A 20,636-nucleotide genomic window follows, 5' to 3' on the forward strand; every position below is an offset into this window, starting at 1 on the left:
ATTATAAACTTATAAAATATTCACAAGTAAAAAGGTGGGAATAAATTGATGATTAAACTCTGCATGAAAGAAAGAGAAAAATATCCCTGACAAAAATATGTAAAAACAGTTCAATCAAATATTTAATATTTTTACTAAAAAACAAATTATTATATTGCTCTGCATGAAGCTATCTAGAAATTCAATGCATTTCTTATTAAGCTATATAAAATGATCATGACATTTAACCCAGCAATTTTGATGTAAATTTGAACAATAATTCAAAGATTTTCATTCGTCAATTGGTGTTTTATACCAACCTATGACTGTGTTTTACATTCTATGATGCTGAGAAAAAAAAATCAGCAAAATCCAGAATTATTTTCTTATTGCTTTTGTTGTTTCCTTTTCCTTGTGAAAGTTTGCTGAATGTCTATCCAACTTAGATTTCTGCCAAGATAGAAGTTGGTAGAGCCAAATATAAATGAAACATCAAGAGGTTTCTTCTGCCAATCTCAATATTAAGTCCATAGAACATTTCTCAGAGGTATCTACATGTTTTAATGTGAAGAGTAATCATCTTTACCTTCTTATTTTGAGAATTGAAGTGTCATTATCAGCTTCAAATTAGTATTTTATTGGCTGTTCATATCAAATGAAGCACAATAATGCTCAAGGCAGTTTGAGCAGTCAATAGATCATGGATAACACCCTCTATTTGTTATGTAAACCATTGATTCCTGATCTAATGTATTACCAGAAAATCTGTAAAGCAGAAGCTGTGGATAAAGATGTGAAGATCTATAAGTGTTGTGGTTCCATATTGCTCCCATGAAGTGGAAACCTAACTACATTGGGGAGACAATTGGAAAGTCAGAGGAAACTGCATATAAAAGATGAATGAGCCCCTGAGTGTGGTGACACATGCCTATAATACCAGCAACTTGGGAGGCTGAGGCAGTAGGACCACAAGTTCAAAACTAGCCTCAACAACAATGAGGCAATAAGCAATTCAGTGAGAGCCTGCTTCCAAATAAATACAAAAAGGGGCTGGGGAATGGCCTAGTGGTTGAGTGCCCCTGAGTTGAGAAATTGAGCCTCGTAATGTAATTGTTAAAACCATAATTTGTCCTTATTCTGTATTTTTAAAACATTTTATTAGAGCATTATCATTATACATAGTAGTTGGGTTCATTCAGGCAAAATCATATTACATGATATTTTATTTAAGTTCACATTCCCCTGCTTTTTCCTCTTCCCTCCCTTTGTATATTCTCCTTCCTTTACTAATCTTGCTTTTGCTTGATTATGTATTTTTGATGGTGCTTTCTATCATACACACACACACACACACACACATGAAGGTAAAATTTTTTGTGAAATATATATGTCTCTCTCCAAGGAGTGGGATGGCAGGGTCATATGGTGGTTCTATTCCTAATTTTTTTAGGAATTTCCATACTGCTTTCCAGAATGGTTATACTAATTTGTACTTCCACTAACAATGTATGAGTGTACTGTTTGCCCAGAATCCTCACCAGCATTTATTATTATTTGTGTTCTTAATCATTGACATTCTGCCAGGAGCAAGATGAATTCTTACCATTGTTTTGATTTGTGTTTCCTGATTGTTAGAGATGTTAAATATTTTTTTCACATATTTTCAGCCATTTGTGTTTCCTCTTTTGAGAAATGTCTGTTTAGTTCTTTTGCTCATTTATTGATTGGATTTTGGGAGGTGTTAAGATTTTTACTTTTCTTGTATATTCTGAATGTTAATTCCCTGTCAGAGGAGCAACTGAGTTTTCTCTCATTCTGTAGTGAAAATCCCTTTATGATTTCATTTGCTGTGCAGAAACTTTTTATTTTGATGGTTTCCCACTTATTGATTCTTGGTCTTATTTTTTAAGTTTTAGGGATCATGTGGAAGAGGTCAGCGCCTGCACCTATATGAAGGAGGATTGACCTTATGTTTTCTTCTAGCAGTTGCAAGGTTTCTGGGATAATTTCTATGTGTGATCCTTTGTGATTTTACTTTTGTTCAGGATGAAGGTTGGGGATCTAATTTCCTTCTACAAATGAAGACCCAGTTTTCCCAGCACCATTTGTTAAAAAAGCTGTTTTCTCTAACTATATTTTTGAGAACTTGGTCAAGTATCAAATGGCTGTAAGTATATGTGTTTGTATCTTCAATTGGTCTTCAAATCAATTCTGATGCCTCTACCATGTTGTTTTTGTTACTGTCGCTCTGTAGTATAATTAGAGATCAGAGGATCTGATGCCACCTGTATCACTGTTCTTACACAGTAGTGCTTTGGTTATTCCAGTTCTCTTATTTTTCCAAATAAATTTAAGGTGGTAGTCCTTATTCTTGAGTAACCACTAGATCCATGATCTTCTGTAGGTCTGTTCATCTTTTAACTTGATATATTAAGCCAATAAATTTGAATTTGCACCAAATATTTTGAGTTTATATAGTCATTTATGAACTGATGATTTGGATGTTCTTCAATATTTGGGTATTACTTGCCTAATTTTAAATTTCCTAATGTCTATCACTAAAGAAAAATTCAGGGACCATATTCAACCTAACTACAAATTAGTGGCTTCTGCCTTCTCTTCCTTTTCTATGTCTTCTCTATAGACAGGCTTTATGTACTGAAGTGTTTTAGCCTAGACATCACCGTAAAATCAACTCCAGTCCAAGTTCTAACCTGTGTTAGGAAACATATGTCCACAGTTTGCCTTCTTCCCCACACAACCCATATATGTAGCCCGTGGCTTCTGCTGTTTTGCTCACTTGAATCAGTTTCATTTGATCTCATCACCCTATATTCAGTAAGGCAACCTGTTTTAGACAGCAGTTCTATCACTGTGACCAGAAGACCAAGAGGACAAGAACGATGTTAATTCATGGGCTCATGGTTTCAGAAGTCTCAATCCACAGATGAACAGCTCAATTCAGTGGGACCTGTGATGAGCCATAATATCATGGCAGAAATGGGAAGCAAGGGAGAGAGGGAGGGAGGGAGGGAGCGAGGGAGAGAGAGAGAGAGAGAGAGAGAGAGAGAGAGAGAGAGAGAGAGAGAGAATGCTGAGTTCCCCTCACAGAGATAATATAAACTCCAAGGACTTGCTCCCATGGACGCACCTCCTCCAGCCACACCCAGCCTGCCTACAGTCACCATCAAGTTAATTTCTGTGGAGGATTAACACACTGATTAGATTGAGTCTCTCAAAGCACAACCATTTCACCTTTAAACTTTCTTGCATTGTCTCACACATGAGCTTTTGGAGGACATCTCAGATCTAACCCATAACATGATTATGCAATTAACTTGGATTCTACTTTGATTTCTGGGTTTTAGTCATGGCTCTTTTGGATTGCCCAATGCCTTTTTTTTTTTCCTTTGGAAGCAATGACCTTTCTTTTCCTCTTGCATAAGAACTGGGAACTTTCTACCAAGCTATGGTCAGTATTGTGATCTCCTACATATTAACTGATATTATAATTACCTCCTTGAATTGTTGGAATTCCTAACCTTAGACTTTTAATACTGTTTTCAAAAGTCAGAACCAGCACCTGCTATAAAATTATGAATCTCTCTTCTCCCTAATGTTGTCCAAAACTTTCTTGGACTTAACTATAGAAGTACATGAACCTTTTCCTAAGACGTTTTTCTCTTCCTCTAGGAAATAAAGTTATTTTCTGAATACTTGCTTCACTGATGAGGATGTCCAAATTCAGGTTCACAGTTTAAATGATTTTTTTTGAGAATTGCTAATTATACATTTTTTTTTTAAATTTTAACTCTAAGTTGTGACTGTGCTTGAAGAATTAAAAGCAAGAGAGATAAATCTTTATAGACTGAGAAAATAGGAAAAACCATCTTTGAACTAAACTGAAAAGGCAAGAAATATTTTAATAAAGTTACCTACAAAAGTACTTAAAAGATACAAATATTTTACATTGTGATGTTTTTGAAGCCTGGAATTGCAAATTTCAAATTTATAAGATCTTATGTTGTTTGACAATACAAAGTTAGGATTGGAAACATGGTAACAATTATTTTTTTTAAGAGAACAAAAATAATGTTTTGTGGTCTTTTCAGGATGTGATCTATGGGTAGTCTGTAAATAAAGCTTTCATCTTACTTCAAGAGCAGTTCTTCTGTAGGTTTGTGTTTACAGAGATCCCTGTTTCCCTGTAGTCTCTCAGATCTCTCATTACAGAATCTCACATCTGGGATCTGGAGGAACATTAGTAAGCACACTCAGTAGGATGTCTTCTCTGAGTTGTGTCAACTCTGATACATATAATGAAAACATTAGACTTTTCAAATTATTTCCATGTTTTTGTGTGTGTATCCACTGAAATTACCATAGACATCCCAGTGTATGAACACCACAGTCCTTTAATCAAAACACACACAGATTGGTAGGGAAAACAACTTCTGAGCAGCTATTAAAAATGCAAGGTGGTAAATGCATTACAAGGAACATGAGCTCCATATTTTTCTGAAGGCTGAGTGAGCCCCTCCATCTTGAACGTTGCAGGGAGAGACGTTGTAGCAAGAGAGTGTCAAAGATAGCTTCTCAGAGAAAGAGGGACAGTTAACAGCATGATTCTGAAAGTCCATGAGTGTAGACCTTGTTTAAGAAGAAGTACTCCAAATATAGGAAATTGAATGGCCAAATGATAATTCTTTTCTTGCCCTTTTTGATTGTTTTTATTGGTACATAAAAATTACTCAGACTAAAAGGTTTACTGCGGTATGTTTGTACATTGTACATAACATATCTTGATCAATTTCAAGTCCCAGTACGCCCCCTTGGCCTCTGCTCTTTCTTTCCCTAATCATCACCATATACCCTAATGGTCACCCTTTTATGTTCATGAAATCTCTTATTCCCTTTATTCTCTGAAGATATCACAAGTGAGAGAAAATATATGAATCTTAATCTTCTCAGTTTGGCTTGTTTTCTCAGCATGATGCTCTCCAGTTCTATTTACCTGTAAATTATATAATTTTATTTTTTAAATGGCAGTAGAAAACTCTATGGATCTCATTCAGTATGGTTTGTTCAAGAAACCATACAAGGTTGCTATTGCTGGGGACTAAGTCACGATGCATTGTCTGTCAGCCTGGGCTGCTTTAACAAAATGACATGAATTGTTTGGTTTTGACAAAATCTCTCAAGTTCCACAGGTTGGAAGGCAAGATCAGTATGCAAGTAGGGCCTGGTTTTAGTGAGAGACCTCTTCCAGGTTTCTGGATGGCCATGTGTTAGCTGTGTCCTCACATGACATAAAGAAAGACACATAATTATCTTTTTTTTTTCCAATACACACATTAATACCAGTTGTGAGCTCTCCACCCTCAAGACCTCATTGACTCCCAAAGACCACAACTCCAAATGTCATCATCACATTGAAATTAGGGTACCAACACCGATTTTGTAGAGAAACAAATATTTAGCCGTTTCCAAATACAGTGGTACTTAGAGATAAATTGGGAGTAACTTGGAGATGAGACTAAATATAAGCTTAACAAGTTCAGGTAATGGAGAATTCTGTTACATGCTATACCAAGGGAGTTAAAATTTATCCACAAATCATTCATGACATAGTGAAGGGACATCAGCAATGGAGGGATATGTCATTTTTTTTTTCCCTAACGAAATTACTATAGAGAGCTAAATAAGCACTATAAGTCTTCTTTACCCGATAACAGACATTGCTAATGCAACACACTTTACCTAGCATGTAAATTTTCATATACAATTTTATGATTTTATGGTACTTCTATCTAACAATTAAAAGTTAACACACTGAAAATAAGTTTAGTTTAAATGTTAAGCCGTATTCAGCTATTATTTTTAACTAGGTAGTAATTCTTATCAAAAAAACATGGTCTTAATACTTTTGAATACTGTTTTCCTATAAAATTATGATGGTTTTCCATCATTTTACATGATGTGAAATTTACATTTGAGTGTAAATTTGTAAGAATATTTCAGAATTTTATTGTTTTTCTCCAGAGATTTACCTATGTTTCTTGATATCCACATTTTATTCATCTTCATTAATCATATCTTCTAATATTGCTAACTGGATTAACTTTGACCAGTCATCAAACAAAGTGGCTTTGGATGGATTTGCAGTCCCACACTTCTCCAAGCAGAACCTCTTGTTGAGTTACAAATAAAGTAAATTGGAGATAAATTTTCCTAACAAATGCACAACTCCATGATAATCATACGGAGAGTAATATACTGACAATGATGCAGTCCAAAGCCTGCCCTACTCTTTGTGAAATTTTCTACATGAGCTTCTTCATCTACTCTATAGAATTATTTTTCTTTTGGACAGTATGACACATCATTTTGACATGGTATTTGTGTTCATGATATTTGTATTATATTCCAGATATTTCCAATCATTATAAATGTGCAAAGAAAAAATTCTTCAAAGGAGATAGTTATAGAGGAAGACAATAGTATTAAGATCACAGCATTGGAAATACGTTGTTTTAGTTGATTAAATATTGTTTTCTGATGATAATTCTGCTTTTGTACATGCCCATTTAAATATGAATAGTTCAATGCTGTGTACTCATATAATAAAAATGATATAAAATAAAGGGGATAGAAAGAAAGGTACATACTGGAAAAAAGTGCACAAAAATGTGGCATACATAACTTATAAGAGTTGGTTATTTTGTGAATGTGCAGGTAAAAATAATTCCTTATAGTGAAAAATAATTTTAACCTATCCCTTATCAGCTCCAGCATTACCAAGTCCTCAGTCTCCTTTTGAGACTCAAGGAAAATTCTTGGCTGTGAGCCCCTGTGAAATTTGAAATAAGTTACATACATCCAATATATAATGATACAGAGTAAACATCCTCATTCAAAAAAGAGAATAGAGTAAGAAAATAAAGGGATGGGACCTAAACAAAACCAAAGCCCAAACAGGTGAATATTAGATACTATAGTTCCATGTCCAGTATCTGGGGCAGGGAGGTTTTTCTCCAAAGGGTGTATATAGCTTCACCTGTATGGCCTTGCTGATTGGAGACCACATGGCCTCTCTCTGAGGCTAGATCTGACCACAGCCAGCAGCTTTCCTCATTAAAGTTTCCATGGTACTGGTGTCTCTTAATCCAGGGGAGTTTCCATCATAGATTCAGTTTTATCCTCAAAGCAAGCCCCAGTGACCTACTTCCTTTAACCACTCTCTATCTGCCTATATTTTCACTCAATAGAATATTACCTTTTGAAATAAAATAGATTAATCTCTTGATTAAGTTATAGCTCTCATAATTTAATCACCTCACCCCCAAACAGTTCTGTGTTAACACAGAAGGTTTTGAGGGATTCCCTATATGCCATAACAACTTGCAAAACATTATTCTACCTAACAATTCCCAGTCAATGGAGATTGCATAGCTCCATTCCTTTTCCTCCTACAGAGAAGCATAGCCATCCTTGCTGAGTTTGGCTATGAACATGGAGAAAGTCTGAACAGAGTTCACACAGGGGTGTGCAACTAGTGTGGAGACAAACCACTTAAACTATAGAGTGAGTTTAATGATTTGTTCACATATTTTGAAATTTTTAATGGTTTTGTCTTTAAGTCTGTGTTGGGCCCATCCATGGACCATCTGTGACTCACTAACTCTTCCAGGAAATTTTCAACTTCTGAGTTGTTAGTCTTAGGCCATTTGGCCCTCCCATCTTTGCCAGTGTCTAGAAACTGCTGCCTTTCTGTGCACTCCCAGCCTGTGGAGGTCAGGACAGAGGCATTGAGTCAAAGAAAGACACCTTGCTATATCTTAGGGTGGTGCACGGCCAGCAGCCTATCTTGCCCAGAGCTGGAAGTGTTCTGTCCATGACTGATTGGGGTAAAGGGATGTCTATCCTACTGCCTGCTTTGATCCAGGCATGAAGTAGTAACATTCCAATATGGAAGCTGGGTGTGTTAAAAGAAAAAAAAATAGATAATAAATTTGACAGTTTTTTTAAGGAAAGAATGACTCATGAAATTGCACTACATTTGGAACAAGAGATTCAGGGAAATTCACCCAGCAGTATGAACAGAGAGCTTTTATAGGCTGTAATGGTCAATTTGAATTGTCAATTTGATTGGATTAAGAACTGCATATGATAAAAGGATTTTGGGTGTGTTAGTGAGGATGTATCTAGGAATGATTGGCATGTGGGATAGCCAAATAAAATGGAGACTGTCCCTAAGTGTGGGCAGCACTGTCCAATAGGATGATAGCTTGGATAAAGTTGGAAGAACAAGAAGCCAGCAGTAGATGCAAGCTTGATTCTTCCTGAACCCATTCTTCATTGCTGCTGTGATCATCTGAGGATATTTCTCCAGTCTTTCAAAGCAGACTCTGCCAGTGATTGTCCAGAAGCTTTTGGTCTCAGACTAGGGTAGTTTCAGCCTCTTGGACTGTATAGCTGCTGGTTCTTCCAGCTCTTCAGCCTGCAGAAGGCTATTGTGGACTATCCAGGTTCTAATTGGGTAAGCCAACCTAATATCCATTTTTATAATTATACTTCCTGTCGATTCTGTTCCTTTAGAGAACCCTGACTAGTAGGATGAACACAGAAGCAAAGTAAAGAAATAATCTGATTCACTATATCAAGAGTTTGCCTCATTTGAGCACTGTGAGATGAGGCACATGGTCTAATCAGTTGGCTACCTGTGATTGGTTACAACATTTGCTACAAAAATGCACACCTAAGATAGGAGAATATTTGGGTCTGTCTATGAAGTTAGGTTGCAACTTGTTACATAGTAATGCACAGTAGGACATAGTTTCTAGCCACTTGCCACCCACTCATTTAATTATACAGAGATTGCAACTACCTGGTGTTTACCCCTTGTCCTGAACTGGAACTGTTGATTCACTCCCCATTTTTTCCTGGGTTGCATTGGTCATTTAGCAGAAGGAGAATCCCAGAATCATGACCCTGCTGTATGGAGTCATGGAGTCACAGGCCAGCTTGGGGACTCCCAAGAACCAGCGGAGCTTTGCGTTAATCTTTGATTATCCTAAAGTCTGAAGAAGCAAGACACTAAGCTGTAAATGGAAGACACATATAGGTTGAGAAGAAGACCTCAGGAAAAGTAAAAAAAATAAAAACAAAAAATAGTTGTACACTTCAGTAGCTTTAGTGATCCATCTTTCCTGTTCATTTTCACCAAGGTCTCCAAATTTTTCAGATCAGCACCTAAAATATCCAAGATGGACTAGGTACACATTTTCCCTTCATTTCATATAACTCACCAATTTGGGGGAGAGGTAGAGTGAGGTTGGAAAATAATTCAAACAATAATGCAGTTGGAGTGGCAATGGGAAACAATGTCCCTCCTCATGTGTCATAATTAATCTTCATGCAGTTATTTTAGACTGAGAAAATAGGAGCTGCTTTGTGATTAAAAAAAAAAAAATTGCATACGACCAGGAGAGAGCTATAGCACTTCATTCATTTTTTACTTAGTAGGGGTAGTAAGAGATTCAGGGACATTTAAAAAATATTTCCTTTTCTCCTGGAGGCATTTAAGCTGAGCTCTGCACATACCCATAAATGACCTTTTGCATCAGTATGCTCCACAGTCTGGCACTGAAGGCTGGCGTGTGGGGAACTGGGTTTCTGCACTTAGTGATAATCAGAAACCCATAAGGATGCCTCTGAATCTTGGGATGACTCTGCTCCTCTCTTGGGTCAGAAAGGCACCAATAAAGGTAAAATACCCTTTTTGTCCTGATTGGGCTGGTGAAAGCATTGTTTTTCCAAGAGGTCCCAAATATCAGTACTGCAGAGTATGTAGTAAGCAGTCCAGAGAGTTCTTCAGTGGGTGAGGGGGAGTCTGTGACCTTATCAGATGTCCATAATAGGCAAATAGAGCCACCTGACTTCACTGAGGGAAAGGACAATACTGAGTTACCAGAGTTCTTTGTCACTGCACTCTACTTTAGCAGCCATGGAGGGAATATGAGGACAGAATCAAGCACCATTGGAGAACATGGGAAATACAGGAAAGCCAAAGGCACAATGTGACAGAGCGGGGCTGACAGTGCAACATGTGGGACATGGAGCCAGATCAGTTGGATGTTCATATAAAGGTGATCTGGGGCTACTCAAGCCTGCAGTGTACCCATTACCCTTTCTTTGGTAATAAACCTGGAATTCAGCCCTATGGTGTTCTCTGGGATTTCTTCTTATATTCAAAGTGATTGGCCACACTTCCTTTTCCTGATTTAACTAGCAGGTCTGCCTTTGGGAAAATGGTGTTAAAGAGAGAAATCTGTAAAATGACACAGCGTTTGGTGTGATTTTATGTCTTTTAGGAGGTTTTGGAAATAGGAAACTATCTGTCCCCTTGTGTTTAACTCAATTCTCCCAGCAAGAAATTTTTGGATACAAATAGCTAACACCCTTTAAATGACACACTTTCAAAAGAGCAGAGGAATTTTATTCCTTGACCACTGAGGAGAGGAAGGAATGCCACAGCACTCAGCAGGGCAATTGGACTTTCACCAGCTGAGAGAGAGTTAAGCCTTTAGAATTGTTGCCCCCTGAAGGAAAATAAAACAAAAGGAGAGGGAATTAAGATGGTCTTGCATCATTAAATGGTCATGTGCATTACAGAAAGATGCTGCTTTCTTATTGGGGCTACTAAGTACAGCTTTGAATAATAGCTCCAGAGAGCTAAATGCAAAGGCAAAGGCAAAGGAAAATATGAAAATATCAGGAACTAAAACGTCAGAACTGGGGAGAATAGATGTTTCCTACAATAAATGTTAAAAGTCATAGCCCTGCTCACCTATATGTACATAAAAGACACACTGAAAGCAGAGGAATCATCTCTCTTATAAAATAAAATTACTTTTATAATCTCATCATTTTCTCCAGCTTTTATGAACCCTTCTTGTCTTCTGCAATAATTTATATCAGTATGTTCTACTTTTATTTTAATCAAATGTAGAGGTTTGAACTCACTTTGAATAAAACACCCACTAAAAGATTGGTCTCAGAAATTTTTGCACTTAGCTGGGAATGGAAGTTTCCTTTTCAAATTGAAGGCGGTAAGATTGATATATTGGTATTTCTGTAGCAGAGGAAAAATAAGAATGGGGCTGACAAAGCAGTACCATTTGTCAAATATCTTATGTTTCCATTCAGCATGATTTGACTCTCAAGTTACAGCCAAATGGTGCCTGTAAATGTGAGCTGAATCGTATATTTTGGTCATGATCAAAACCTGAATTTTATGATATCCCATGTCTTAGATTCAGAGCTAGTTCATAACTCTGTAGTTTAGGGAATGTGTAATTAACTAAATTTTAATTAAGAGCAATGTGGTGTGTGAGATTATTACTCATCTCTTCCTGAAGGCCTGGGGAGATTGAACACAGGCATATGTTAATGAAGGATGAAAGCTGGACCGCCCAGGGGCATGTTACCAAGTGCCACCTTTCACTGCATCATAAATTAATGAAATGCCATAAATAAGGTTGGAAGTTTCCAGAAAAAAAAATGCAGTTTCACAGCATAACACTGAAGGTCTTTTGTTGCTGTCACTCAGTTAGCTAACATGTTGGTTACTCAGGCACGAACACTGAGAGGGGTACAGGAGAAAACATACAAGAGCCCAGAAGTAGAACCCTGTACTAAGACAGGTTGTCTTCTGAAGAATTAAAAACGGGAAAATTTTAAATAAAAATTCAGAAGACATTTGGGGAGGAGGAGCAGGGGACTGGAGATTTTACCCAGGGGCACTTTACCACAGAGCTACATCCCCAGACTTTTTACTTTTTATTTTGAGACAGTGTCTCACTAAGTTGCTTAGGAGCTTTATAAGTTGCTAAAGCTGGTTTTGAACTTAGGATTCTCAAAACTCAGGCTCAGGAGCTGCCAGGATGACAGGTTTGTGCCACTGTGCCCGCTCAGATGCCATTTTGAGAAACTTTATTTATATTAATTGTAGACATTTAAGGTCACGAAATTCAAAGTTGTTTCTGTTGTCATCCATAAAGTGAAACATTTTGACTGTAGTTGTAGTTATGTTAACTTGGAGTTAGCACCTATTTACAAACGATTTTTCCAAGAACTTATGAAACACTCCTTTTTATCAGGGTCCTTTCAAGTAAAAAATAACTGTGTCCTGCATAAAATAAAGGAAAGGATTGTTCCAGGTGAGGGCGTCTCCTGCTTTTAAGGAAAAATAGGAGTCAGATTTCCATTTATACCATGTAGTCAATAATGGCTTTGAATGAATACCACTTCCACATTTCCACCTCAAAGTTTTCCTATTACAATTACCACAAACTTATCTAATTTGGAGGGGGTAGGGAGGAAGAATAGGAGAAGGAAAAGAAATAAGAATGCATTCTTCATACCAGAAGAATCAGAATGACAACGGTATCTTGAAAAACATAAAATCTGCAATTAGGAAGAACTGTCTTTCCAAATACTCTGAAAAAAAATAGAAATTAAAAAAACAAATACTTCTTCCCCTAGAGCTATACAGCTTAACTAATGCAAAATGTGATGTCTTTATAGAAATCTTATAAGAGGAAGCATGTTGATTATTGTTGAACATTAGATTTTTAAAAAATCCAGATAAAAAAAATCAGAGAAATTCTATAGGACTGAGAAATTGAGAATATCGTTTTAAACATTCTGTTCAAGAAAAACAGTGCTTGGACCATTTTTATTGGGAAATTACCTAATACTATATTTACTAAATAAATGTGTTTAGGCCTATTGTATACATGTTTTCCGTGATAAAGGATTAAAAAGGATTATTTCTGCTATTATAGAATTTAAATTGTGGTGTTTACAGGGTTTTTTTTGAACTGTAAAATTGCAATTATGTGATCATTATTTATTTACTTGGACAAGAAATATTTAGTTCCTTCAGTTGAATTTAACATCATGGAAGAAATTATGACAGAGCTCTTGCCTCACTGCACAAATCTAAATACTGGATCATCAGTCAAACTCTGTCTTCTTAACATTTAGTTTGAATTAGTACCTTAAAGTACCTTCTTAACTTTGGTTAGGGCATTTGGTACAGTATTATTTCTGCATACACAGATAATTCATGAAAAAACTAATACCAATTTCTTTACCGAGATAGCTCTCTAATTGCCTCTAATTGCATGAACCTAAATAGCTTTCAGGAGACATTAAGACTTCTTTGCATGTTGTTTGCATGTTTGTTTCCTTGGGAAAACCAACTAGATAGTGAGCAAGGCACATAGTTTTAAGCCCAGAGAATCACACCCTGAGAAACACTTCTAGTTTGGGGGCACAAGTTTTTATGTGTAGCCATACTGGAACTCAGGCCAAGTATCCAACTTCCATCTGTGGCATATTCTCAATACACTAGGCATAGATCAAGTACTTATGCACAGGATGAACCAAGCAATCCTGGAGCTTGGTGAGGAAGGAAAAAGGGATTTAAAAAAAAATATATGTATTTTTTGGTTATCAATGGATTTTTTTCTTTTTATTTATTTACTTATATGTGGTGCTGATAATCAAACCCAGGGCCTCACACAGGCCAGGCAAGTGCTCTACCACTGAGCCACAAGTCCAGCTATGGAAAAAAGGATTTTTAAATATCTAACTGGCATTAAAAATTCTCTTTGAAACAAGAGGATGGATAGCCCAGTTAATTTTAATTCAAGTTAATACATATTTTATTAGAACTTCAGATTCTATTCTTCTTCATACAAGATCAATTCTCAGGTGTTACTCCCTGCTCATATTTTGTCACTTCCATTTGTTGTGGGAAATAACAGGTATAGAATGTGATTTTCCTTGAATAATGTAGGCTTTTGAAATATTTTTTTTTCTTCTTCTGTGTGAATCAAATCCTACAGTTATTAATTACCTCTGCAGACTTTACTTCCCTGTTTATTATTAGGATCTCAGAAATCTTTCTTGTTGGCAATATACCCAGCTGAGTTTTAAAGGTTTCATCGTCCAGGATGTAAGGCAGAATGCATAAATTCTCGTCTTGGGGAAGGCTTAAAGTCCTTGGTATTTGTTAGATGTTCTGCTGTAGCCACATGGTGTCCTAGAGCAAAGCCCCGAGAATCATGTCATAGCTTTGATAAAACATGAACAATACCTAAATCACAAAAAGTAAAAGATTTCCATTGAAGCCAATTTGTTCTTGGATTCCAGCTGGGTCCACACATCTCTGTGGTGTGGTGGCTACCTTTCTACCTTTGAATAGATGCTCAGATTTAGTGGGAGTTGGGAGAAGATGACACTCAGCTGCTATGCACTTCCTAGATCTGGTTGGCTGTATCTGTTTCTCATAACTCCATATGATTTTTGGATTCTGAGGCAACTCTATTTCATATATCCTGCCCATCAGCATAAGCTTTTGCTTAAAAAAAACACTTTTGAATAAGTGTCCAATAAAGGCCCATGTATGAAAAGATTGGTCCCCAGCTCATGATGCTATTGGGAGATAGTGAAATTTTAGGAGGTGAAGCCTCACTGATGGAAGTTAGGGCAACAGGGTTGTGCCCTTGAAGGAGATAACCTAGCTCATCCTCTCTAACTTGCTTCCCACTTGCCATGAGGTGAACAGCTCTGTTCTACCATGAACTCTTCACCTCATCTTGTAATGCCTTGCCACAGGCTCCAAAACAACCAAGCAGCAGACAATGAAGAGAAACCCCTGAAAGAGTAAGTCAGAAAAAGAACTTTTCCCCTGTTAAGTTGGTTATTTCAAGTGTTTCATTAGCAATAGAAATCTAACCAATATAGTGGTTCTCCTTAGCCTTGCCCTTAGCTCTCTAATAGTCACATAAACTCCATTTCCCTTACATTCAATACTCCTGAAGGAGAAATCAAAATTGGCAGTGGATTTCAGTAAATATTCTTAAATTTGTAGTTCACAGAAGCCTCTGTTCACTTTACACCCTGCTCACTTATATTACTTAATATCACTGCTCACTTAATATTTGTAACATTTATCAATTTATACATATATATTGTAAGTTTAAACATTGTGCTATCATGGCATCATACAGTGCATGCCCTCTAGGAGATACCCTTGAATTTGATAAACAGAGAAATGAAATTACGACTGCTTGTTGGAACCAGAAACATCTATGTCAACCTGGCTACTGTTTTTCCAGAAAATTGTTTCCTAGAAGATATCACTAATTGCAAGGAGATAAAACTTTACCACTTGCTTTGACAAACTCCTTAAACCACATTTATTTGATCAAGAGATAACTCTTCTACGCGAATAGCCTGCATTCGGAATCAGTAGCTCCCTTAGGAGAAATCCACTTATCCAACTACTATTTACTTATTATGGCCCTGATATCTCTGTGCCTACCAATCTTAAATTATTGGATCACAAGTTCCAATCTCATTTTGTCCAATCTCAATAGGTTCTCTGCCTAGAAGAATCCGCCTGAAACTACTTGAGTCCAGATTCCAAAATTTTATAAATAGCTGCTCTTGACCTTCTCCTTGTGAGTCAGAAGTTAGAACTAAGGATAATGCTCTTCCTTATTCCACTATGCTAATAACTTGTCTTTGTCTGACCACTAAGTCATTCTCATGGATTATTAGGATAGTAGCAATAACAAATGGAGCCAAGATAGTTTCTTTTAAAGTATGATAAGTGCTTCAACACTGGCAAAAGGAAAGTATTCACAGGAAGAACATAAACGGAAACATCTGACATAGCATTGAGGAAGGAATAGAATTAAAGAGTTCTAACTTTCAGGAGGCAGGATGCTTAAATATCTGTTGTATGGTTTGGTTGTGATTTTTTCCCCCAGGTTTCATATACTAGAAACTTGGTCCCTACTGGAATGATGTTCATAGGTAATAGAACCCTAAAGAAGTAATACCTAGTGAAAGGTGACCAGGTTATGGGATCATGAACCTCAGGGGAGATTATTTTTTCTTAAAAGTAGGTCAGGTACTCTGGGACTGGATTAGTTCTTAACAGAACTATGTGGTGAACCTGGAACCTCAACTTGGTTTCTACTGAACAAACCCATTGTATTCTCCCCCTTCTCTGCCACATTGTGACACACCGGTGACATGCTGCTTGGACCCTTAGTCCACCAGAATCATGTGTCCAATAGACATGCTTTTTTTTTTTTTTTAACTATACATTACCCAGCATTAAGTATTTTGATATAGCAAAACAAAATGGATTAAAACAGTCTATAAAAATGAGGCAAAAAGGAGAAAATAAGATGAGTGTGGATTATGAATGGAGAAAGATGGTTAAGAAACAAAGATATCCTGTGCAATGATTTAGAAACGAGAGAGTAAGGCAGGATTCAAGGACTGCCATGGCCTCCATACAACTGTAGCACATACTGGGAATTAGCAAATGGTAGGAAGTGAGTTGGAATCTTAAGCTTCACGGGTAATACAATGGATCTGTGAGTAGAACTATTAAAAGTGTTGATTTTTTGATGAAAGATTCATATATTTATCGTGGTATTTACACAGTGTTTTAATATTTTACAAAGATAACTTAGTACCAACATTTATTCTTCCTTTCAGTATAAATTAAGTGCTATCTGTCTTAAACAAAAAAGAGATCTGTTCCAATACAGTATATATAAATGAAATATCTTTAAATTGTGCAGAAGTTTAATTAGCTTAAAATATAGTTTTTAAAATTCAAAAATATATGAAAATAAGCATGTAAATCACACTAATGTGATATTTGACTTGTCTAATTTTCACATTCACTACTACATCTTATTCTATAATGTTGTCTATCTATAGATCATAGATCCAGCTTCAGATGACTTCATTTTAGTTAATAGAGAAAGTACAAATGAGTTATACTGGTTGATTATCCAGCAGATGCTCAGTCCCTAGCTTTGTCTTCTTGCCAACATTCTTCTCCTTGCCTAAATGAAACATGTATGTGAATTCTCCATACCATTATAGTAGAATTCAGGTACAATATGCATGATGACAACAAAATAGTATATTACTGTGATAGTTAAAATTTATATTATCTTCTTCTGTTCACACTGCTATAACAAAAGTACTTAGACTGAGTGGCTTGGAACAATAGACATTTATTTTTCACAGTCCTGAAGACATGGAAGTCTAAAGTCAAGATTTGGTCATTTACTGAGGACCTGATGCCTGGTGTATAGATGGTGCCTTCTCATCATTTGGTATCTCAATTAGCAGATGAACAAAAGAACAATGTTGGGCCTATTTTATAAGAACATGAATTCCACTCATGAGTCTCATGACCTAATCACTTCCCAAAGATTCATCTCGAAATACCACATTGTATTTCAGGTTTCAACATATAAATTTTAGAGGGTATAGACAATTCAGTTTACAGCATGTAGCATCAACTTTTCTTAAAATTATAAACCACTGTATATTAATAGAACTAGAACCATTTTTCTTATCATTACTTTCAAGTTCATAATATAAAGCAATGTCTATGTTAAAAGTATCTCAATCCATTTTTTTTTTCATCCTAGGTTCATCCCTGTAGCCAGGGATATCTTTAGAGTGTTTCTCTGCAGCTGCAAGTTCCCAGGCAACTCACAGTACCTGCACCAAAAGGCAATCTCTTTTTTTCCTTCAAATTTCTGAAATTATTTTCTTTTATTACCTTTCATTCTGAAACACTACCTTACTCTCTGAAGCATTTAGGTTTTTATATGCATCATGGAGGAAAATTATCTGTAAGTACTTTCTTCTGTCTTCCTTATAGAAAACTCTGGGCAAGGGTATACAGAGAAGCTGGCTTTCTGGTTGTAGGATATAGAGGGCGAAAAATGCAATATTTAGCATGAAAAACTTCTATTTGCTGTTGCCACTGCACTATTCGGGAATGTTTATGATAAGAACTTCACCATTTGCCAACAAAGCACTTATGAACACAGGAAAGAACAAACAATTCCTAATTTGGACATATCTGTGTTTGCTGTAGAGTGTTTCTCATTGCATCTGTGAGATGTAAGCAGAACAAAATATATCTATTTCAAGACTGTTCTTTAAAAAAAAAAACTGTTGAAGATGTGCTTAAAATGCATGTCAGCAAGTAATTGCTCAATAATTATGTCAACAAGTCTATTTCCCCCCCTCGCCAAATAGAATCTGAGTACTGATAAAGTTTATTCTTGAACTTTAAACCCTTTCCTTTTAGGACTGAGGGAGCAGTTGGCCAATCACTCTTACTTAATTTACATGAAAATATATGTGGTAAAAATATATGTAAAGAATCTTTTCATTTAATTTATAAGTTTAAGACCAACATGGAAAATTTATAGTTCAAATGTTATTTTAAAATTCTACTTATGTTGATAGAATTTATATCAAAGGGCCAGAAATTAGAAATGTATACACATTTATCAGCAAAATAAAGAAATTTATATGAATATAACCACATGTTGGTATCTGAGACACAAGAGGATTTAGTGATATGCTGTTAAGCACCTCTTCCTTCAGAATCAAATCATATTTGCTGGATAATCTTCTGTTCATATTTCAAGTTGGTTTCTGTTTTGTGTATTGGTTGGTTGACTGTTACAATTGTGGCCAGTGTTTTTTTATTCTTGTTCTTTGATGTTTGCTGTCACCTTGAACAAGTAACAATCTTTTACACCACAGTTTCCTATCTATCAAGAGCAGGTTGTGACTTGGGTAGAACACTTTCATACATGTGTAGACTATTACAAGGAAAACTCATTTTTTTATAGTAGTGTTTTCAAAATTCTGTATGAATAGATGTTTACTAGGAAGTTAGTAGGTGGAATGTTCAGAAGGGACACCAAAGAGAAGGGGTATATGTGAAGTTCTTGAGGCAAATAAGGGTATAAAGGTTCTATGATGTGGGAGAAGATTATAATGGAGTGGATAATAATGGAGACAACAGCAGGAGTAGAAAAATAAGTAGGCAGGCCAAGAGTAGAAGTGCTTAGAATGGCTTTTATCTTTTACTAACTCCCCTGGGGAAACATATTTTTCCAATATTTCAAGGAAGAGCAGGACTTGATGTAATCTGCATTTTTAAAAAGGCTTCTTCTGGTTCTAATGTGGAAATTGATTTAGAAGCAGGAAGAGTAAAAAAAAAAAATGGTAACTAGCTAAGCAGTTGCAAACTTCCTACAAGGGACAAGGTGACAGTGATAGAAACCCAGCATTAGATGAAAAAAAAAAATATATATATATATAAATTTAAAAAATGTCACAAATTTTCAGTTTCGGGGCAGATCAAAGGAATAAGATTTGGTGCATTGGACATAGGGGCATGAGAAGAGTGAGTTGTTTGTGATCAATCTTAGGCTTTTAGCATAGGTATCTTGATAAATAGAATTATCCTTTATGATAGAAAGAACACTTAAGTAAAGGAGAATAGAGGAAGAAAAAACCCAGAACTCACTTTCCATTTCAGATGCATAAAATATTTTCAAAAGAGAAGTAGTCTGAAATTGGATGTGTGAGTACAGAAACCAAAAGAGAAGTCTTGGTGTGAGAAATCCATTTGGAACCCTCTGCCTAGATAATCTATATACAACTCATAAAGACAGAAGTGGAAAGTAAAGAGGTGAAAAAAGCTTCCAGGATTTTGTTGTACATAAATGCAATGTACAGAATGCTCATGCTCGTACAGGAAAAAGATTACATGGAAAAGATGAAACAGGTCTCAATTTGTTTAAAAAAATATGGAAGAAAAATAGAATTTAAGCCAGTCGTCACAAACACAAATTTCTCTCAGGGAAAGTGTGTGAAGTAGCATGTTAGAAATTAATAGGTGCTTGGCTATTTGTGTTATCTTCTGCCTAGTATTAGTTCTCTTGAAAAATATTTGATGTAACAGAGATCAAAACTAGTTAGGTCCATAAGTCCTGTAGTTTCTTCACCATGAGTTTGAGGCCTTCGATTTAAGCCAATGCCAAAAATTTTTTGTTTTTCTAAATCGTCTTTATTTTCTGTTATGAACTGTTAACTAAAGAGGAGTTAGCTATGGAACAAATTTATTTATTTATTTATTTTACAATAAGTTTATTTAAGAGCAAGTTATGTCCCATTTTTATCCATCCAGTTCTTGACTTCTACCAAACAATGTGGCTTCAAAGAATTTTTCTTTTTTCTCTTATGATAAAGCCTTTTTCCTATAACTGCTCCTTTGCACATTGAAATGCAAATGTGAACTTTCTTCCCAATTTCTATAGCACACCATGCAAGCAAGGGTATTTATATCCTAATAATGTATGGGATAATAACCCCGAATACATTTTTGATCTTTGAATTTTAATTATGTCAATGATATTTACTTTGATATGAATGTGTTTTTCTCAAAAAGATCAAGCTTTAGAATAAGTAGTCAATTTAGTAAAATCACCTTTTTAACATTTTTTAATTATGTATTCTATTTCTACAGTGTTCAGGAAAGTTTAGCTTATGCCTAAGATTCAGGTGGTATGAATAATCAAACCATCATTTGGATGGAGCATGTATATATATATATATATATATCTCCCTTACAGTTATCTGCTTTAGGCTCATATGATGCTACTGAGTCAATCAGAGGGCAATGATGTGATGTGGATAACCTTAACATCATTAATCCATGGTTATTGAAGATC

Source organism: Urocitellus parryii, chromosome 6 (assembly GCF_045843805.1).
Source record: "Urocitellus parryii isolate mUroPar1 chromosome 6, mUroPar1.hap1, whole genome shotgun sequence".
NCBI lineage: Eukaryota > Metazoa > Chordata > Mammalia > Rodentia > Sciuridae > Urocitellus > Urocitellus parryii.